Genomic DNA, 23317 nt, shown 5'->3' with positions numbered 1-23317 from the left:
TGTTGGCTGGTGAGATACATGGTACAAGCCCCACCTGGGCAATGGCAGGGTAACTGCACCTCTCCAGTGCCCCATCCTTGAACCCTAAGGTTGGGCAGGTCAACCCATTCCCTGGCTCCTCTGCCAAGACAGCCCAGATCTGAGCACTCATTTCATGCTGGCCTTTAAAGAGCCAGCCATGAGATGGTAACAACTTCTGCCCTCTGCTGGGCTGGGACCAGCTACCCAGAGACCATGTGTTCCATGTCCCACTGCTGTTTCTCCTGAGTGTCAGGGGATCCCAAAGGAAAAATGGAAAAGAACATGTCTGCTTCTTTTCAGAGCTTCAACCAGCCCGGTAAGCTGCCTCCTGTTAGATGCTAAGGCCGTGCCGAACCTGGGAAAGTTTGCTGGTATTTCTCTGTGAAAACGGAGAGGTTTGCAGGCTCAAATGTTCTGGAAGCAATTGGTGTCTCTGGGTCAAATGCCTGTTGTTGTGAGGAAGTGGGAATGTTCTTGATGTGTTGTTTGAATACTGAGTGGGGAGTATGGACCTGGGAAGATTGCAGGGGAGTTCTGCTGGGACTGCCTGCACTGGGGAAGGGAGGAGACCTGTGAGCATGTAACATGAGAACCCAGGATGGGGTTGAAAGCCAGGTGACACCTCTGCCTGGGAAACTGGACAAAGGACTTAAAGGCTGGGGGAGGAGCCGGGGGAGGCTCAGGGAGACAGGGAGTTTCAGTTTGGAGCTGGCTGGGAAATGGAGAGCGGTGCCCCGACGGGGCTTGGGCTTCCCAGCAGGGCTGTAGCCTCCCTGGGGCCCAGATGGACCTACCTGAGGGGGTCCTGTGGTCTGTACCTGCAAGACCTGTCTTGGCCTGTGTTCTTGTCGTCTAAATAAACCTTCTGCTTTACTGGCTGGCTGAGAGTCCTGGTGAATCGCAGGAAGCAGGGGGGTGCAGGGCCTGGTCTCCCCACAGCCCATGGCAGTGGTAAAGAAGAGAACAGTCTGCTGGAGAGGCAGTGAAGCAGTAGGCAGGAAGGGATTAAAGCCTAGTAGCACGGAGTAGTAGCGGGAGTAGGATGATGTGAGGGAGAAGCACAGAACTGGGGTATTCTAGTGAATGCTTCACTCAGCCAGAAGCATGGGGGCTGCTTGGGGTGTGTGTTTATAGAAGTTGATCTCTGGGGAAGGAGAAGAGTTCTCCTGGCAAAGCCAGACAATGGAATGGAGAGAGGTAAAATCTGCATTGGGAACAGACAGCTGCAGCTCAATTAAATATTGGAGCCCTTCTGTAAATAAGTAATAACTCCCACCACCAAGAAACTGGGGTGAGGAATGCGGTGTTACAGCTGGAAAAGGAGAGGTGAGGGAGTGAGCAGGTCCTTTGCAAATCAGTTCCCTTCCCCTCCACTACAGGGAGGAGCTTGTTAAAATAATTGTCTTCTCTGGGTTTGTTGGTTTCAGCAGTGAACCTAGTGCTGCTAAAAGCTGCCAGCTGGGAACTCTCTTTTTATCTATTGAACAGCAGAGCAAGCTTCCTGCATGTGGCCCTGTCATGCTGATATAACCCTGAGCTGGAAAAATACCCTCTAGTGGGGGGGCGGGAGTGAGCTCTTCACAACTCACAGAATTGAGTCCAAGGACTCTGTCCACAACAGTGTGAATTCATGCTATGTATGTGGCTGGTTTTTTGTTATGTGGACACCTGTCCTGTGGGAACTGGATTAAGCCCCTCCAAATTCAGTGCACACAGGATGCCAGTTGGCTTTCAGGTCTTGATTGGACCACGCTGGAACTGACTAGGAGATTAAATGCCCTTTCTGTTACTTAGGATTTTATCTGTGTTCAGTTACAGCAGGTCCAAATTTTTCTCTCAACTTTTTTCAACCGACACAAATTTAGAATTTGGGATGCATACATCATTTTGGCCTTTCCCCTCTCCTCATCCCCGTCCGAAAAAGCAAGGTGGAATCCAATAACCTTATTTTGAGAAGTATCACGGTTGAAAATGTATCATAATAGCTAACGCCTTTATGGCATATGGCCACACCATGCCAAGATATGGTATAGTTAGCACCTTCCAGCTAAGCAAATCTGGGCTAGAAAAGTTGATGGAGCTGCAGAAAGAGGTCTTGGTGATTCAGTAGAGGATGCTTTTTCCCCTGCCTTAGCGCTGATGCCAGTGCCCCATCCTGGTGGTAGCAGGCCCTGTACTGCAGGGAGCAGTGTCAGTAACTCTGTAGGAGGCACTTTCTTTCCTACATGGATCTACGGACACCAGTGCCTTTGTCATAAGACCATGCTGCTTCTCTGTGCCTATGCAATGACTTGTTAAGATAAGTATAAATCAAGTACTGGCACCTCTTAACCATCTAGCAGGAACCCCAATGAGACAAGTGGAGGAGCAAGCACTCAGATTTAACTCCACAACACTGAGGGCTGCAAAATGACAACAGCACATTTTCAAGGGGCAAAAAGGCCACTCTTTAAAAACATGGCCCAGAATGCAGCCATCCTCCTGCTGAGGGACTCCACTGTGCTCTGTGTCACATGGGGAGGGACTCAGCTACTGGGGTAATGGGAAAGAGTGCAAACCCCACCCCCCAAGATGGATGGATAGTAGGAATCACCAGCAGGCCAAACTCTCAGCTGGTGTAAATCTCTGTAACCCTGTTGGCTTCAATAAAGCTACACTGATTTACATGAGCTGAGCATCTGACCCACCTTGTTTTCTTCCTCATTTTTGTGCCTGGCAGCCTCTCTCATAGGGAATCTTCCATGCACTGTCCATGGTGCTGAATGCACTTAATATGGTGACCTGAATGCCTCATGGACTAATGCTCTGCCTTGCAGTAAGGGAAAGGACTCTTTGGTTTGAGAGTAAGTGGGGAGGGAGGGAGGAAGGAAAGAACTCCTATCCAAGATGACTTATTCCAGGGGGGTTTCAACTAAGAGGGGCCACAAACAGATGTTACGACCAATCTTCCCTTTCCATTTTGCGACATAGAAAGGGCGTCCCAGATCAATCCTGTTATTAGAGAAGCATCTGGACAGGCCCAGTTTGGAAAAGTTTGAAAGTCAATTATGTCTATGGATGTGGGTTCTGGGTCTAAGAGAGAAACTGCAGTAGCATCTGACAATACATTTGCAAGTAGGAGGAGGACCTCTTGAGGAGAAAACGTGTGTGCACGCATGTGTGTAGCCAGATGTGCACAATCCATTCACTGAACCCTGATCAGTCCCTGCCTCCGAAAGACTAACATTAGGTTTCTGCAATCTGGAGTTGTGTCTTTAAGCATGAATGGCAATTCATCAGCTTGGCCTTACCAGGCATTTGTGTTAATGATCAGCTGTGGGAAGGTTGCCAGTTCCAGTGATAAAGCAGAGACAAGACTAGACTAAAGCATCATTATTGATCGTTATTAGTTTCTTGTTAAATGAGGCGTGACATTGACAATTTACCTGCCTGGGGAGGAAATGGATAAGTAAGGTGAAGAAATTCCTTTCCTTTCCTGTTACCACACAGAGGTAAGAATTCCATCCTAGCTTTAAGTTTACTCAAGCACTGCCCAAACGTCCTTCACACTTTTATCTCTTCCACTTTCCTTGAGGACACTTGGTACTTTTTACAGCCTTCCCATTAAACAAAGAAAGTGACTGGGAACTAATGTAGCAAAAGACTTTGCTGACTAGAATTTCTAAGGATGTTTTAGTGTCCTCCTTTCCCTTCTCTCTGCATTCAGAAAAAAATATTGATTGCTATTTTTAATTTAAATCTTGGACAAGATTCCCCCGACTCCCCCGCCTGGGTCTTTTGTGTTACTAGTGATGAAAACTGATTGCAGTTTCTGGGAGGCATTTTGTACTGGGGATATTTAACAGAGCAATGAATGGCATTTGAGAGAGCCTCAAAAGCCGGGTGAACAATTTTCATTGACTCTGTTGGGGGAGTCACACTTATAGATCAGGGAGTAGAAAAATTCTCCAGCGTCATCGTGGTTCAGAAATAAAAGGATTGTTGAATCGAGGACTTTATTAACTGACCTTTTCTGAAAATCACCAGGATGTTTGCAGTGAGGGAGAAGCTGGGGGTGGTAATATATCAGTCTATTAATAAACATGCATGTTCCAAAAGTCATGGGTCACTGTGCACCAGGGGTTTTACTTCAGTGCAGACCTACCCTCTTTGACCTCCACGGCCATTCGGAGCTCAGCTGGAAATGAGGCTCAAGGCTGGAGAGGTGATAGAGCCCTCAGCACCCAGTGATGTCCAGGGAAGTCAAAGGTGCTGAGGCCTTTGTAGGGCTGAGCCCGTAAGGCCTGGTCCCACGTTCTCGGAAACCCACAAGAGTCTTTGCACTGACTTCATTGGACTCTGGAGCATGCTACTGTGTGCACTGATGGGACATGTGGCTCTTTAAACCTGCACCGAATGAACTCAGAGGCTGGTCTTTACCATGGGCCAAATACTAAAGGTGCCAGGATGTGTGGGGTCAAGAATCCTGCTCTGAAGCCATGGAACTGCACTGGAGCTGCCATTCTAAGCCTGCAGGAGCCCCTAAGCTTCCTCTCTAGTGGGGATAAAGTCCGGAGGAGCAACACTCTGACCAGGGAACCATATCAGAATGACAGTTTTGTGGTTAAGGGACTGGACTAAGACTCAGGAGTAATGGTACAAATCCTGGCTCTGCCACGGACTTCAGGGAAATCTCTTAATATCTCTGTGCTCTGCCTCTAAAATGGGGCTAAAATATTCCCTCTCCCACCAGCTGTCCAGATTATAAGCACTATTGGGGCAGGTCCAGTCTCTTCCTATGTGTTTGTACAAAGCCTAGCTCAGTGGGACCCAGATGCCTCAAGATGGTCCTGTCATATAAATAATTCTAACAAATGACATTTTAGGAATCAGAATCTCAAAAGCTGGACTTTGAAAAGCTGAAATGACTTTGGAAAAGTGCTGGTAAAATTCACACAAGGAGTGGCAATCTTGGCATTTGCAGTAATAAAATCTGGCATTCAGTGTTTTGTTTCTGCTATCACAATAGACAGAGTTTTCAGAAGTTATATATGCTTCAAAGGTTAATATATGTTTATTATGAATGTGCTTCTTGTAAATGTTAATTATCGCTGGTGCAATTACAGGATTTTTTTCACTCCATAGCATATGTCGTGGGTGTGTGTGTGTGTATTTTACTACCTCTTATTATTTGCCACACTGCATTGTTCATCTAGGAGATAACTCAAGATTAAAGGCTTGTGGGGGCTGTAATTAGGAGCTGAGCAGTAGAATTTTGGACAATTTTAAGGAGGAAATATGTAAAGCTGCTTTAAGGGTGAATGCAAACAATTTCCATAGCCACGCTGAGACAGCTGGGGAATGGTGCTGAGAGAACTGCCCTGGAGACCTTTTTCAGCTTGGAGTCGCGCTCCCGAGGGCTCAGAGCTAGCAGTGAGTGACTGGCACATTGGTAGCTTAATCTGGGCCTGCTGCTGCAACCAGGCCTCTGAAGGTATGTCTACATTGCAATAAAACACCTAGGGTCAGCTGACTTGGGCTCACGATGCTGAGGCTGGGGGGCTATAAAAAGGCAGTGCAGATGTGTGGGCTCGAGCTGGCAGCCTGAGCATTACTGGCCTCACTCAGCTGACCAGGCCAGCCACAGATGTCTTGTTGCAGTGTAGATGTACCCTGATATACAGGCCTCTGAATGCTTTGGAAGAATGCAAGTAACCCTTATCCATGCCCTGGCCAGTGGGACTCCCCCGGCCCTGTGTTCCCCCAGTGCTCAAGGCTGTACAGATGCTTGGGAAGAGATAGCTGTACCCTAACCTGAAGAGCTTGTCATTTGATTGCAAATATAAATGAAGGACTTTCCAAGCCTATGAGCCTTCCTCAGTCCTCCCCACCCCAGCCAGAATCTAGAGGACAGACAGCCCGGTGGTTAGACCACTAACCAGGGCTAGGGTTCAAGTCCCTCTTCTGCTGCAGACTTACTGTGTGGCCTTGAACAAGTCACTTAGTCTTCTGTGCCTCAGTTTCCCCATCAGTAAAAGAAGAAATAATCGTGGGACACTAGATGTGATACTATAGTAATCGGGGCCATAAACGTGCCTGAGAGAGAGAAGCTTTCAGAGCAATTAATTTCCAAAGAAAAGGTTTGCACTAAGTGCTGTTCTAAATAGATTCATTGCCCTTGAAAAAAGCAACATTTATCCGAGCCCTGCGGGGATGCATAAGGCAACGTGGGACAGTTTAGGTATTGGAGCACTGCTGCATGCAAAGGCTGGTGATGGAAATTAATTAAGATTAGAGATTAGACTTTTTTTCAAATTTTTGTTTGACCCAAAATATTTAATTGTTAAAGTGGCTTTTTTAAAAAAATGTGAATTTTTCCTGGAGTTTTTTTGTTAAAATACTAAATGTCACATAGTTTTTTTGAAAACTGATTCAGGGGGTTCCACTTATCATTGGGTGGGGTGACCAGATGTCCCAATTTTATAGGGACAATCTCAATTTTTCAGTCTTTTTCTTATATAGGTTCCTATTACCCCGCCCCACTCCCATCCCGATTTTTCACATTTGCTGTTTGGTCACCCTATCATTTACAGGGGGGGAAGAGGAAGATATCCACAAAATGGGTAAGGGGGATATTTTTCTCCTTTCAAAATCTTGCATGGAAAGGAATTGCCATTTTCTAATGTGCTGTAGCAGAGGTCAAACTACTGACCATTTTTTCTAACCTGCCAGGGGGAGTATGGGATAAGATGGTGTCAGATGCTTGCTTCCAGCACTGCCTTTTGATGCTAGTAGAGTGACTTTTCTCCCCCTCCCCCACCCAAAAAAGGTCCTGTTTTGGTCCAAAATCCTGGTTCAGTCACCAGAAAAACCAAAAAACTGGTTCAGTCTCGTGAAATAAAACTGAACTAAGATGCAAACTCCCCAAACTGTCAGGTTCCCAACCTTTGCTGAAGTGTTTTGTACAATCCTAAAGCTCCTCAAATTATTACGAGTGTTTAGATGCCTGAATAGCCATTGCGCTAGGTGCTGTACAAACAAGTAGTAAGAAACAGTCCCTGCCCCAAACACCTTGCTGTCTAAATAGCTAAGACAGGCCAAATATCTTGGGTGCCTTCTCAGGACATTTTCAATCTCTTCTTTAACAGGGAGAAGGATCATTAATTTAGAAAATTCATTACAGCGCCATCATTGTAGGGTGACCAGGTGTCCCGTTTTTGACCAAAACACCTGGTCAAAAAGGGCCCCTAGCAGCTCTGGTCAGCACTGCCGACCAGGCCATTAACAGTCCAGTTAGCAGTGCTGTGGTGCTAAGGCAGGCTAGTCCCTACCTGTCCTGGCTGGCTCTGTGCTGCACCCCAGAAGCACCCAGCAGGTCTGGCTCCTAGGCAGGGTCCACAGGTCTCCATGTGCTGCCCCCAGCTCTGCACAGCCAATGGGATCTGAGGGGGGTGGTGTCTGGGGGCAGGAGAGGCACGTGGAGCCTCCTGGCCCCCATCCCTCCCAGGGCCTGGACTTGCTGGCTGCTTACGGAGGGCACACATCACAGTGCCAGGACAGGCAGGCAGCCTGCCTTAGCCCCCCAGTTTCACTGCTTACCAGGAGATGCCCAAGGTAAGCCCATCCCCAACCCCCCAAACCTGGTGCACCCTCTTGCATTCCAAACCTCCCCAGCCCCACCCCAGAGTCTGCACCCACAGCCAGAGCCCCCTTCTGCACCTGAACCCCTCATTTCTGGCCCCACCCCAGAACCCTCATCCAGTTAGAGCCCTCACCCCTTCCTGCACCCCAAACCCCTGCCCCCAGTCCAGTGAAAGTGAGTGGGGGGGGAGAGCAAGGGGGAATGTAGTGAGCAGGGACATGGCCTCACGGAAGGGGCTGGGCTAGGGTGTTCAGTTTTGTGCCGCTAGAAAGCTGGCAACCCTAGCTCCACGAACATTAATTAGAACCTCAGTAGTGTACTCCGTTACCCAAACATCATAGCCTGAAGGATTGGCTTCTAAATGCCTCTGGAAGGGGAGTCTGGCTAGGGCAAGAGAAGAAAGAATAATTTATAAATTATTCCATTTCCTATTAAGTCATATGGCTGTTTATAGCTACTGTTTGATAATAGCGTAGGAACCTGCATTAATCTTTTAATGCTGGCACAATATCTATCCTTTACAATGTTTTGCAGCAGCTTGTCATGGCATCACCTCTTAAGCATCTGTTAGCGATGCCATGAACAATAGGCCTTTGTGCTAAGTTATTGGTGGCTGCATTTAGACCTTGCTTTTGCAACATGATCTCAACACACAGTGCTCTAAAGGTGACTCTGTCTTTTGCTCTATACACGACAGAATTAATATGAAGAAACCGCAGGAGAACTGTTAGGTTCTCTAATAACCATGTTGGCTAACTCTATGCCACAGTGTAAGACCAGCGACATCAATTCTGCTGGGAGCTTACGGCTTCTGAAATATAGACCACACTGACTATTTAAAGGGGTACTACCCTATTCCTACACTCAAGTGACAGGGTGAATCGAGTGACGGCATGGTGTTATATTGAGGCAGACAGTGCATAGCAGGGGGAGCACTCAGCACCTATAGCAGTGGTTCTCAAACTGTGGGTTGGGACCCCAAAGTGGGCCCCAACCCCATTTTAATGGGGTCATGCAAGCCCCCACTGCCTCAGGCTTTGGCTTCAGCCCCGGGCAGCAGGACACAGATGACAGGCCCCCTCCCCAAGGATGAAGCTGGTGAACTTCGGCTTTTCTCCCCAGCCTGGCATGGTGGAGCTCGGGCATCAGCTTTGACACATACACCCTGCCTGCCCTGAGCGGCTGGATTCAGTCCCGCGTCCTGGAGTCGTGTAGCTTGTCAGAAAGGGGTTGCGGTGAGTGAAGTTTGAGAACCCCTGAGCTACAGCTTTGTCATGAGTCAGGACTGGCCATTGTCTATTGCTCTGCCTTCTAAAGCACAGGAGACCTCTAGGGAATCACAAAGCAAAAGTTCCATTTGGAGTTCTGCATTTTCTGGGGCTACCATTTGCCTCCCACCTGGCTGCTGGACAATAACTTTACTTGACAAGTTCAAAATATTCTTACATGGTGACCTTCTGCTGAGACTCAGAAGCTGCATGAATAAGTGAGCTGCATCTTCCTGGGCAGACAAAAACCAGGTAAAGAGGGTGCCCAGGGCATTGTGGCTGTAACCCCCTGGGGTGTGTGTGTCCCTTTCTGTGCTGGATCCAGAGAGGATAGGAGTCTGTTAGCCCCCAACAAGAGATCTCTAGCTTAAACTGCAGCAGCTCCTGCCTTTAGCTTTCATAATCTTTGGTTCAAGTGCCATTGTCAGCCAAGAGAAACTCTATCCTGGGTCCAAAAGCAAACACAGGAATCTTGATTGTCCCCTGGTGCTGATGTTGAGTGGTCAGGCCTGGGCTATTTGTACCACCAGAGCACTTACTATGCTGTAGTTTCTGCCCTTTGCACTGCTTTTGCCACTAGAGTCCTTAGCGGAAAGGTCGTCTGTGGATTTAGCTGACACACCCTGGGCTTTGGACCTCAGCTGAGATCTGAATCCAGACTTCCCCAGAGTTTGGTGGATTTGGGCGGGAAGGGGTGGCCTCAGGGATTCAGCTCCAAGGGTTTGATTTGGGTCCTGTCATATTTTCAGATGTAAGGGATCAGCAGTTTCTAGGTCATTGAAGTTGCTCCACCCCTCTAATAATTAGAGCTCTTCGTTTTGGTCCCATACATAGATGTAAGAGACCAGCTGTAGATACTGGGAACATAAGAACGGCCGTACCGGGTCAGACCAAAGGTCCATCTAGCCCAGTATCCTGTCTGCCGACAGTGGCCAATGGCAGGTGCCCCAAAGGGAATGAACAAAACAGCTAATCATCAAGTGATCCATCCTCTGTCACCCATTCCCAGCTTCTGGCAAACAGAGGCTAGGGACACCATCCCTGTCCATCCTAGATAATAGCCATTGATGGACCTGTCCTCCATGAATCTATCTAGCTCCTTTTTGAACCTTGTTATAGTCTTGGCCTTCACAACATCCTCTGGCAAGGAGTTCCACAGGTTGACTGTGCAGTGTGTGAAAAAATACTTTCTTGAGTTTGTTTTAAACTTGCTACCTATTAATTAATTTGGTGGTCCCTTGTTCTTGTATTATGAGAAGGAGTAAATAACACTTCCTTATTTACTTTCTCTACACCAGTCATGATTTTATAGACCTCTCTCATATCCCCCTTTAGTTGCCTCTTTTCCAAGCAGCGGTTTGAAACGGCTGCCTACCAACCTTCACGTGCCTTGGATTCCACAGCTCTAAAGGGAGGTTAGGGCACCTTTGCAAGGTGCTTTGAGATCTCTGGATGAAAGTGCTATGTATTATCATGTGACTGCATATTGCCAGGTTAAGAGGAGGGCGGGGGAGCTCTTCTCAGATGCCACACTTTCTCCTATCTGCTAAACCCCTTTTCTCTTGTCTGCCAGCCTTCCTTCCCTAACCCATCCTCCGTGCTGACTCTCCCAGCAGGAATGTGGAGGCAACAGGCTTAGACTCATAGACTCACAGACTTTAGGGTCAGAAGGGACCAATATGATCATCTAGTCTGACCTCCTGCACAAAGCAGGCCACAGAATCCTACCCATCCACTTCTATAACAAACTCCTAACCTATGGTAAGAGACAATTATCCCCCTGGCTCCATTTCCTATTTTTCTGCTCATGCCTGTAATCCAGTTTAGACCGTCAGGGATGGGAAATTTGAGCTACAGATTTAATCTCAAATCCCCTTCCATTTGCGATGCGGGGAGACAAACGGCAATTTCAATCTATGAAAGGAGAGAGGAGATTCCCAGCTCACGTTAGCGGATGATAATTGCTTTGGGAGCAGAGACTCAACCTCAGCAGTGGATTTTGTTTTTCCTTTTGGTTCCTTCCCTATGAGTGAATTTGCAGAAGGATTTCCATTAGCTGGGGAAGGCAGAACGTTCCTGAGATGTCTCCAAACATCACCTTCCCTTCTAGGCTAGCCCCATGCAGGGTGTCCTAGTTGTCGAAGCATCATGAGCTTACAGACTAAATAGGTGAGACAGACAGAATCCAATCCAGCTAGCCCAGGATCCAGTCTCAGACAGGGGTCAGCCCCTGCTGCTTAAGGGAAGCACAGGAAGCCCTGCAGCAGGCAGATATGGGGATAAGCTGCCCCCATGGATTTCTCATCCTAGCCCCTAATAGTTAGCCCATCAGGATCCCTCAAGCAGAAGGTTTTCTATCCCTTCCACCATCATTGGTCGACAAGGAGGGAAGCAGAGAGGGGAGGTGACTTGTCTGAGGTCCTACAGCTGCTTGGCATCAGGAGAGCTGGATTCTAGTCCCAGCTCTGATTCGTAGACCACTAAATCACATAGCCACCCTAAGCCAGGTACTTGTTGGAGATGATCAGCAGACTTCAGTCCCTTCCTTTGCCAAGCGAGTGGCTGGTGAAGAGGGAACTTCCTCTTCCATTGGACGGCAGCTGTGCAAGCCTGAAGAGCTCTAAGGAGTTTTTCACCACTGGGTTCTTTCTGGCACTGTGGTCATTGCACGGGAGCTCCCTGTTCCTTTGTTACCCCAGGCTAGAAATTGTTGAACCCCTGGATCCCAACCTGGGGCTCCTGCATCTACACTGCCTTATGTGGCCCCAAATTCAACCATCTGTATCCCAGACTGCCTAGTGCCCTCCTGAAATGTGTCCGCTCTCGCCCTTTGTTCAAGGTGCTGTGTGGGAAAACTTTGATGGTCCATCAAATCTGACTGTCCAGTAGGCACAGAAAGTTAGTCTGTGGGATTGTGGGATACTTTTGGCAGATTCCCAAAGTATGAGTCCTGTGGGGTTGCATCTACACTGCAAAACAAGAGGGCCAGAAACCTGGCTCCTGGCTTGTGCCAGGTTCAGACCCTCCACCTCCATGGGGTCCTGGGACCTGGGTACGAGACCTGAGTTCGTGCAATTTGTGCTGTCAAAAGAAGGGGCAGGGGGGGAGGCTTGAGCCCTGGGGTTAAACTGCAGTATAAACATACCTCAAAACCCCAAGGCATGGTCTTGTGGTTAAGACACTGAACTGGAGCTCAGGGCCCTGTTCTTGACTCTGCCACCATCTCCCTCTGTGATCTTGGGCAGCTGGCTTAATTTCTATGCACTTCAGTTCTCTTTCCGAACAATGAGAAGACAATGGTTCCTTTCTTCCAGGCATTGACTGTCTTGGTTGTGTAGCCTGAAAGCTCTTTACTATTGGAACAGTAAAGTTCAGCATGGGAGGGATGTACTAGATTCTCTCTTGAGGTCCCTTCCAGCTCAGCATTTCTATGAATCTCTGTGTCCGGGACTGTCTCTTACTCTGCATTTGTACAGCCCCCAGCTGTGCACAGGGGCTTCTAGGTGCTTGTGTAATATGACTAATAAATAACAACTGTCCACCCCACCAGCTTTCATTTAGGGATTGTTTATTTGTGTTATCATAGTGCCTGTGGATCCCAGTCAAGGATCAGTGCCCCCGTGTGCTGGGTAGGGTGACCTGATGTTCCAATTTTATAGGGACAGTCCTGATTTTTGAGTCTTTTTTCTGATATAGGCTCCTATTACCCTCACCCCCATCCCAATTTGTCACACTTGCTGTCTGCTCATCCTACTGCTGGGTGTTGTACAGGGGTGAACTCCTAAAAGTTTAAAATTCAGGTATGGTTTGGAAAAGGTGCCATGAGGTTTGGATGCTTCTCTGAACCTCTTGGGACTGTGAAATTGAGCTGGGAATCTCATGAGAATAGCTCATCCCTTCACACCTCGGGAACAAAGAAAATGAGACACAATTTTTCAAACCTCAAGGAAGTTTTCAATCCAAGTTTTATGACCATTGTGGGAGGGAGTTAATTTATCAGAACTTGTTCACCGATTGCTAGGTTTAATATCAGCATTTATTTCATTTAGAGGGTAAGGATTCCCCTGTTTCCTGCCCCACAGAACCCTCTTTTTCACTCCGCTAATTCCTCTGGCCTAAAGAACCCATTACTAGTGGATTCTGAGTTGTGAAAGGGGCTGGGGCATCCCTTTTCTGCACTGAATTGGGAGGCCTGACCTAATTACCCCAAGGAATTAGTTAGCAGTTAGCAGGCAAATGCCCATAAAAATAAAATGGTGTTTCAAACAAGGCATCTTCCCTTCCCTGCAACCAATGCTGTTTCCTTGCTACCAAAAGGTCAATTGAATTCATTACAGTGTAAAATGCAGTTCTCTGATTGAAGGTTCCTCTTTAACATTTCAAATAAATGTTAGTTTTGCTTGATGGACTGCTTTAAAGGTCCATTATAAAATACCCTTTTGTATGAGAACTAATTTCTTTACATCACTTGTCTTTTCTTTAATTTCATGGAACATAATTATTCCTTCCACCCTCCCTTCCCCACCCCATCCCCTGTTTTTTATCCTCTTTAACCTCTTTTCCCAGTGAAAACGAAACAATATTCTTTAAAGGGATACAGTCAGGGCTGATAGAAGATTAAAATATTGTGGATATGATAGAGCTATCTAAGGTATCCCCCTTACCATTGTAACTGAGCATCTCACAACCTTTTATCTAGTTATCTTGCAACACTTCTGTGGGGCCAAACAATGTCTTTATCCCCTTGTTACAAGTAAGGAACTGAAGCACAGAAACTGTGACCTTGCCTGAGTCACGGACTCTCTCTGTGCCTCAGTTTCCAGTTGTAAAATGGGCACAACAGTAAATCCTGTTTGGTTTGCAAGATGCAGGCCAAGGAATTTTCAAGCTATATGTATGTACAGCACCTAGCACAATGGGGAACCTCCAGGTGCTTCTACAATGCAAATAATAGTATGTGTTTTAATAGCACTAATAAGATGCACTTTTCTCCTTTCTGGCAGCTCCCCATTTAAGGATCTCACAGTTATAGGCTGTGGGTTAAACTTTCAGGCAGACCAGAGTGTCAGACACAGAATTGAAGCTGCCTGAAATGTTTTGTTCATTTTTTTAAAGAAAAATCACCATTTAGCAAAAAAAAAAAATGTATTGACAAATTTTAAGGTTTTTTTTTTCTTCATTTTCTGTTTCATTAGTGAAAAATGAAACCCCAAATATTTTGGGTGGGAGGGTTATTCCCTTCTCCTCTCCCTTTTACAGTGGCAAGATGGAAAGAAAGGGATGGGGGAAGTCAGAATAAAGGGAAAAGGGCGGGAGAAGAGGGTTGGAGAAAGAAGAGCTGAAAAGCCAAAAACTAAAATACTTTTACTCTAGGTTTTTATTTTATTTTTGTGGAAAAAATTGGAAAAATTTGGATTTTTCTTTGTGAAAAATTGAGGAAAGAAGAAAAATGGGGTTTGGGGGAAATAAGAGTAATGGAAAATATATGGCTGTTTGTTCCTTCCACTTTGAACTCATGAGATCTGTTCTACCAAATAGCCCTACAGCGTTCTAAGAGGGCAAAAGTCCCAGTTTTGCAGGGAAAAGGAGTATGCACCTGTTATGTCCAGTTCCAGGTGTATTTTGAAGTCTTCAGTGGGGATTATGTGGCACAAAGGACTTCGTGCTGCCTCTCTGCATGTGTGTGAATTACACTCTCAGAAACCTGTGATCAGTCTAGAGCCTGAAGAGAAATTCAGTGAATAATAATTTCAAATAATGGATATATCCATGAGGTACCCACACCTTGTGTCCAGTTCTGTTTGCCCCATCTCAAAAAGAATACAGCGGAAGTGGAAAAGGTTCACAGAAGGACAACAAAAATGTTCAAGGGTCTGAAATTGCTTTCACATGAGGAGAGATCAAAAAGATTAGCGCTGTTCCTCTTGGAAAAGAGATTAAGGGGCTATGATAGGGATCTATAAAATCATGAATGGTGCGGAAAAAGTGAACAGAGATATTGTATTGATCCTTTCCCACCATACAAAAACAAGGGGTCACTTGATGAAATTATTAGACAACGAGTTGAATACAAATGAGGAAGTATATCTTCACACAATGCACAATTACATTGTTGAACTCACTGCCAGGGGATGTTGTGATGGTCAAAAGTATAACTGGGTTCAAAAGAGGGCTAGATAGATCCATCAGTGGCTATTAGCCAATGATCAGGGATACAACCACATGCTGGGGTGACTGTAAACCTCTGAAGTTGGGAGGAGAAGATGGATGGATCTCTCAAAAATTGCCCTGTTCTATACACTCCCCCTGAAGCTCTGGTACAAGCCACTGGAGACAGGATACTCAGCTAAATGGCTGATGGGTCCGACCCGGTATGGCTGTTCCAATGTAAATTCTGTTCTGTTTGCAACTATCCCACAAAGCAGAAAAAAAGCAGTTCAATCTGCTAAGTACATGATGCACTGCAAATCACTGGCTCTGCATCCTTCACAGCATTGACAGGGCATGTTCTTTTCATTGGCTGATGGTCGAGTCCTCTCCAAGTCCCTTCTATCATGACTGGCATCGTTGGCATTGGATTAGCCCTCAAGCTGTAAAACCTGTGCCCTTTCAGAAAGGTCACTTGAAAACAAAACCTCTTCCGGCCCCTTGCCTACTCTTTTAACACAAAGAGAACTATGAAGTGAGGAGACAGCCCTTGTCATGGCTACTAACATGGGACCAACCCTGGCAGTGCTTCAACAAGCCGAGTCTGCCAAGCGCAGGGCCCATATCCAAGAGCAACTTGGGCACTCTCCATCATGCCAAGGAAACAATAAATGCAGCCCAGAGATGACTTTAAGGGGTGCGTGTGTAAACACCCACCAGAGAGAAGCCCTGGGTGAATCAGTATGGACTTTATATAGGTCACTGGTAGAATTAATGTTCCAAACAACACAGATGCAACCGCATAAAGGGAAAAGCCAACCAAGGTTGGTTTGTTTTTTTAAGGGCCATGAAGCATTGGGCCAGTCAGCTCTGTATTTAGCCCCACCTGCAAGGCCTGTGCAGGGTGTGGACTTACAAAGAGGAAAACACGGCAGTTGAGAGCTGGCCGGGGTGGAGGGCAGATGGGCCAACAGAGGAGGAAAGTGAACAGGCTGCCCAGATGTGAGGCAAGAAACTGCATTTGAGCTCAGAATTGACTGAAGCCTGTTGGAGGCCCGTGGTAGGAGGATAAACCTGACTCAGATGACTGGGGCCCAGGAGCCAGCAGGGAGACAGGCAGTTGCGACTGGAGGCCTGCCTGTAAGGAAGGGGGCTGAAGACCTTGCTCAGTTGGGCTGAAGAATTCTTTGTTTTTGTGCTTTTGGTTGGACTTTATCTATAGGACTCTATTACCTCAGAAAGGGTTGAACTCTCTAACGTAGCTTGGCTGAAGGGCCAAATTCCCTTTACGGCAGGAGGAGGCTGAAGGTCATTGTGGGTAAACTGAGGTGGGAGTGTTGCTGTGCCAGTCCATACCATAAGGGAATGCTCCAGGACGGTGAATCTTGTGACGTGGGTATTAACCAGAGACTTTGAGTCAACAAATTTAAGCCTGTGGAGGTACTCTCTTTGACTGTCCGCTCAGCAGTTACTCTTGGTTAAAGATGATCAAGATGTCTTTGAATTTTAAAATCTCAACTAAAAATATTATTGAAGTTTTGAATTTCACAATGGTAGAAGGGGGGAGGGATATTTTTACAATTCCCCTCCCCCTGTGGTTTTTTGTTCCTCAACCATTTCTTTACATGGTGCATGATGGTTCCCTACATCAGATGCTTTTGCTTCTTGATTGGATGGTGGACACTGTTAAAACAGACAAATAGCAAATGGCTCTAAACCATACTTCACTGCTGTGACTTTTCATTCATGATAAAACTTGGGGTCCATGAATATTTGTTGCCCACACCTAGACTTACAGAGAACAATAAATATGAACTGTTGAGCTTCTTCTGCTAGATAAGGGAATTAGATTCTTAGACCTGTGAAGAATGGTTCACTATTTCAGCAGTTCTCCAGGTGGATGACAGTGCCAGTGACCAGACAGGGATAGAGTCTTACTGGAAATACCTGATTTTACAAATCATAGGTCTGAGTCTCCATTGTCTCTGCACCTCATATAGTCATTTCCACCTGTGCAAAGTGGTTGTAAAATACTATTATTCTGCTTGTTAGTGACTTCCAAACAATAAATCAGGGTTATAGAGTAACTGCTATATTCATTGCTGAAATGCAGCTGGTTCTGGGATGGAACTGATGGATATTTCACAGCCACACACCAATGGTCAATGCTTTAGGACTGGAAGTGAAGAAGAATATCTAAAATTCTTCTAGATAAGGGAGGCTGCATGTAATGACCCAACGTGGACTTTAGCCTGGACCCCAAGGCTCCCATCCCAGCACGTGACAGAAGTCACGGGATGTGTAAGTATTGCAAATGATTGAGATCAGTTTAAAGGTCCAAGTCCCCAGCTGGTGTGAATCATTGTCGCTGCATTGTTGTGGAACCCAAAGCCCCACTGTGGTGCTGGGGTTGGAGAGGCAGGGTTGCTGGAGGAGAGTCATCTTCTAGGTGGGTGAAAAGCCGAAGGGCAAGGCTTTTGCCTGCCATAAAGTAGAGTAACTTCGCTGAAGTCTTTACAACACATCCAGACGCTGGGACCTCAAGTCCACCCCCAGAACCATGGTGGGGTGTCGACTCAGGGAGGGGTGTGCTGCCAACTGAGTGAACATCAGGGCTTCTTGCAGAACCCTAGTGTTGCTTGGAGTGTCCCCCACCCCCAATGCAAGTCCTGACCAGCCAGCCGCAGGTGGGCAGGACAGAATACAGGAGTGCCAGGGAGCAGCATACTGCATACCTCACCCTGTCTCTTCACTCGCAAGAATTGAGCAGAACAATCCCACCTGCATGTTTAATTTCCAGATTTAAAAAGACCGAATCCCTGTGTCCATTCTTCCCCAGGAGCTGGTCTCGGCAGACCTCACTGTTTGACAAAGTGCCAGTTCTAATGCAGCCCAAGTAATGCTCCTTGTCGGCTCTGATAAAATCTGGAATCTATCACAGGCTTTTTCCTCACAAGCCTTTGTTACTACAGAAAGTAATTACAATTTTTGCTTAATTCCCAAGTATTGCCTAGAAATATACGGGGTGAGGGGAACGAAGAAACTGTTCAAATGGACTGCTGGCCAGGGACTGAGGGACTCTGTAATTGCCCAAAACCTCACAGCCTCACATGCATTCTCTTTTGTTATCTTGTTGGCCGAGAAACCATGGTAGCTAGAAATATTCCAGTGAGATTTATGTGGTGGGGAGGGGGAATACATGATTATCCCTTCCTTGTACAGAGATACCAACTCAGATTTTCAGACCCAAGTCCTTCAACCATCCTGAACCCGCAAGACTTCCACTGTAGCCAACAGAAGCTGAGGAAACTCAGCAGCTCAGCACCAGGTATGATAGGACTGAGTGGATGACGGAGTGGTCACCTTGGTCACATGGCGTTCTTTCGGCTTCCTGATTGGAGAAGGGAAACCTTGTCCACCAATAATACTTGTAGCATTTGATAGGATCAAAGCACTGTCTGCATAGGATTCATCGTAACGACGCCCCTGTGATGGAGCTAATAAGTGATGGTCTCATCTCCATTTTCCAGAGAGGGGCTGAGATATAGAGACAAGGTGACTTGCCTGAAGTCACACTCGGAGTCTGACATAGGCCTAGGGAGTGACCTCAGGTCTCCCAAGATTCCCCCTCCAGTCCTTTAAACACAAAACCGTCCTTCCTTTCGATTCAGCATGTGGAGCCTGTCTTTACCACTGCTTGGCATCTCTTGTCAGCAAACTAGCATGCAGACCCTGAGCCTCCACTTTCTGGGCCCAGTCTGTTGACCATCATGTCATTTCCATCTTCTTTCCATTTCTCATCCCAGTTTGTTTGCTTGGAAAGGCTCAGACTTTTCCTGGCTATTCGGTGGTCGACTCCACCTACGACTAGTGAATTTACTTCCACATCTGAACATGCCAAAAGCAATTCATGCTCCAAGCTCCCAGAGCATCACCCGCCAGCTCAAAGCTATGCCATCCACCCTCTGACTCTCTCTATAGCTGATGAAGACAGAAAGGAATTCAAACAGTGCCATGTGAACGAGGAAGCAGGGCTCTCTCCCAATCAGGTGCCTGCTAGGAATTCAGAGAGGCATTGAGATTTGACATGTGCCCGGTGGGACGGCTTGAGAAATGGGTTCATCATGTTTGAGGCATGTACAGCTTTGAGCAGTGAATCCAACATCAAAGGTCCCCCTCTCCTGAGCAGCAGGCGCCTCCTTTCAGCAATGACAATATCAATTCCCCTGTTTAACCCATTTCAGCTGATTAAGGTAACACTTGTATTTTTAAATCATTTTGTTAGCATTCTCTCAGCCAAGCGTCCCTAAAGCCTGGTTTTCAGACAGAGGATCCAGCATGTAGGCTTTCATCCCCAATCACAAGCAGCAGGGGATCTGCAGTCTGGAGGACTGCGTAGACAGTTCTTTGAGGGAAAGGAAGTGAAGTAGGATTGATGTGATGGGAAGAGTTAGGTAAACTTTTTGGGGGAGGAGGGGGTGAAAATGTGGATTTGATGACACAAAACATTTTGCAAATCTATGTCCATTTCACTACATTGTTCATGTGGGGGAAAAAAACAATTGATGTTTTCAGGTCACGTTTCAGAAAAGAAATATTTTGATTATTGGTTTAAAGACTTCTGATGTCAACGTTTCCTTTATCCAAGGCTCACTCTCCCTCCCTCTTTCCTGGATCCTGTTTCTGTTAAGGGAAGCACGCTGCATTCACGTGGTGCTCTGGACTTGCAGCGGATTGCTGGCTTATCACATTTGATTGATTGAACAAGGTTGTTTTTTGACCCCAATTGTTCTCAAGGAAGGGGAAAAAATCTTCCATCAGACTCTCGATCTGACACTGAAGATGAATTGAGGGCTGCATCTAAAGTGCCAGATACATAATACATTCTAAATAGGCTTCATTAATAGCTGCAATTAAATTTACCATCGTGGATTGGACATGTTTTCTATTAAATTTGCCCTTGTGATCCCCAACTCTGATTTGCCTCATAATAATGAATCATGCCACTTCTGATCTATTTCTTGTAATCTCTCTCCCCTCGCCCTAGGCAAAATATGATGCATAGATAGAACTATAATCCTTATGTCACGGACATTTACTCTCTACGAATCAGACAGGGTGAGAGGAGAGCCTGGGGGAAGGATCCCTGGCTAACACTGACTGTCTTTTACAAACTTGCTTCATTTTTCAGCACACAGCAAGTAGATTCTCAGATCCACTTTCAGGCCTGTATCCTAGCCTCTTTAAGCTGCTCCAGCAGGGTCAAGGCGCTGGAAGCCAGTTAGATCTCCCCCTGGGGAAGTGCCCCTGGCATAAAAGGGATGATCTAGTGCTGCACAGCTGATATAATGGCCCTATGTGGATCCTCTCACAGCCCTAGGGGTTGGGGGAATAGGAAGTAAAAACAGAGAACAATGTCCTCTGGCTGTTCTGGGCTGTTGGGTGGTCCCTTGAGGACAGTTTCACCCCAGGCATCAGTTAGAACAACTCCTGGGGCTGGATCCAGTGTTCATGGGCTCAGCTCCATCCACTTACACTAGGTTTGAGCTGGGCCCAGTCTGTTGTTAAGCTCACTGATACCCCTCATAATTGGGAAGGAAGGGGAGAGAACTAACTTCTCTTCTATTCCTGTATATCTATATAATATTGGCCTGGTATCTATTATGTCCCCTATCCAGGGGCTGATCTGCTTGATAGAGGATAACAGCCTACTACTGCTGCCAGCTACCAAAGTTACTCAAGTGGCAGAGGTCTGTGCTTTGGTGCTGAAGAGCTGAGTTCAAACCCTTCCCCTCGACATCTTCCATTTTAAGGCAGTCTTATAAGCTACATCTGAATGAAGCATCCTCATCATAGATTTCTCGAGGAACCCGGATGCTGGCAGTGGGAGGCCTGTACATAACCCCCTGGTGAATGTACTAGAGGTCCCCTTCTGTGCCCCATCCACAGAGGATGCGAGTCCTATCGATATAGCCTGGCTCTTCAGTTCAAGCTGTAGCAGCTAGTGCTTTTAATCTCTGGAGGGCCCCAGTTCAATCCACAGAGTGGTGGTTAAGATGGGAGCTGTTACATATTCACCACTTATGTTGGCATTTATTTTTGTCCATCCCAAAGACTGCTCTAAGTTACTCACTGGCTGCGGCAGTCTCGCCCCTCCTGCCCCTAGCATGCCCCACCACAAGAAAGGGAAAGCAGTTCTTGTTGTTGTTTCCTCAGGCTCCCCCATCTGTCTCTTGTCTTGTGTGGAAACAGTAAGCTGCTTAGGGCAGAGGCTGTCTTGTTCGGTTTTTGTACAGCACCCAGCACAATGGCACTCCGCTCTATGATTGGAGCTCCCGCTGTTACCGCAGTACACATAATTCATAATAATGTGGTGACCCTTTGACATAGGGGATTAGCTGGGTTTAAACCTCCAGCACCAACATGAGGTTTAAGGGGGATGTAGGCCTTCTGAATTTTCCCCACTGAGAACAGAATTTGTCCCTTTAATCTTTGCTGCCAATCCCGAACCCTAGCAGAACGCCCATCTACACTGAGGGAAGCGCAGAAACCAGTTTGTGCCCCAGAATGAGGATTTCAAATGAAATCACCCAATTCCCAGGGAAGGGACTGATGCCGCATCTGCCTGGTAATCTTTACATATAGGGAGATTAGGCTGGGTGGGGATAATTTCTGATAGAAAACATTTCCTGTCTGAAAGGCAGTCATCCTTCTGGAATTAAAAAGAGCAAAACTATCTGAGGATAAAGCTTGCCTCTCTCCTTCCATCTTAGTGTTTCTTTTATCGAAGGATTTATTGCTCCTTGAATTACATTTTTAATTTCCTTGTTTTTGATGTTGGTACTTGAGAAGGATTTGGGGGGAGAGGGGGGGCAGGGAAGTGCTATCTACATGTCATGCTTTTAGCATCGTCAAAGGCTGCCCTATAGCAGGGCTTGCAAATCACCTTGCAGGGGAAATGCCAGAGCCCCATTCTTCGGAAGATTAAGGGCACATCCCTAGGTGGTGTAAATCAGAGTAGATCCCTTGGAGTCAATGGGCCAGATGCTCAGCTGATGTAAGTCAGCATTGCTTTAGGCCAGCTGAGGATCTGAGTGACACTAAGAAAGTGTCACTGTAAACAGGTGAGGCCAATGCTGCCCTTTGAGAAATTTTAAACAAAGGGAAACGCGAGGCCAAATTAATCTCTAGCAGAAGTCTATTTTCCATTGCACTCAGTAGGGCCCAGAGACTCCCTGCAGGACAGCTGCTGTGTTTGGCCCAAAGATCTGCCTCATAAATCTCTACCGCTGAACCTCCAGGAGTCACTTGGGTAGCTGGTAGACGTGGTGACATGTATCGTGAATCCTTCTGTGAAGGATTTCCAAGGGGGCATTTGTAGACCCCAAAGTGCCTAAATATTCTTTAAAGAGACACATGCCCCATTTCTGATATGGTGCCAGCCCTGGCAAATCCAGTTCAAGCTTCATTCGAGGGCCAGTGTGTGTTCACTTGGGCTGGTTGGAAGAAAGCTTTCTAGCTCTCTGGACCAGCAGGAGAGACTCAACAATGCGGGTTGTTCTTTGGGTTAGTTCTGAGACACCGCATAGAAATTCTAGGTGGCTGAAGATCTCTCACGCTGTCCCATTGCCAAAGTTTGCCGCTGGGTATCTGGACATCAGCATCACATGTGGAAACTGCCATTGACTTATGGACTTCTGGCCAGAGTGACCCTAGGAACCTGAGTGGGATCCCAGCCTTGTTGTTTTGCTGATTTCTCCCATAGGGAAGCTGGGGCAAGAGCACTCACTCAGAAACATTCCCCAGCCGAACCTGCTCACCTTCCCCTGTGGTTCTGCATTTCATATACCTCAGCTGGGTTCATAAACCTTTGCCAAGTGCACAGCAGCAAAATCCGCCTGACTGTTAGCCCCCCCGCCCAAGCTTAATGTCTTCATCTCATTATATCAATAATGATTAAGAGGAAACTGATAGTTAATCCCCTGCAAGGCGTTTTGATGATTAAATCGAGAGTACCTGGTATAGAATTACAGCATATTACATTGGACTCTGGGCAGAGAGGGGCATTTAGGAGCCTCCTCTCCAGCGCTCCACGTTGCAGGGAACCATTTTTGCTTGGAGCATCTTTTGTTTTATGTTGAATATTTTTTAAAAATATTCTGGGTAAGTGCAGAGCTGGGGCGGCAGCCTGGCAGATCCCATAAAGGTTTCTGCCTCGCATTTTTATTAGCGAGCCCAACGGCAATCAGGGTCCCATGGT

The sequence above is a fragment of the Gopherus evgoodei genome, chromosome 20, assembly GCF_007399415.2.
Source record: "Gopherus evgoodei ecotype Sinaloan lineage chromosome 20, rGopEvg1_v1.p, whole genome shotgun sequence".
NCBI classification, from domain to species: domain Eukaryota; kingdom Metazoa; phylum Chordata; order Testudines; family Testudinidae; genus Gopherus; species Gopherus evgoodei.
This window is presented reverse-complemented; position numbering follows the sequence as displayed.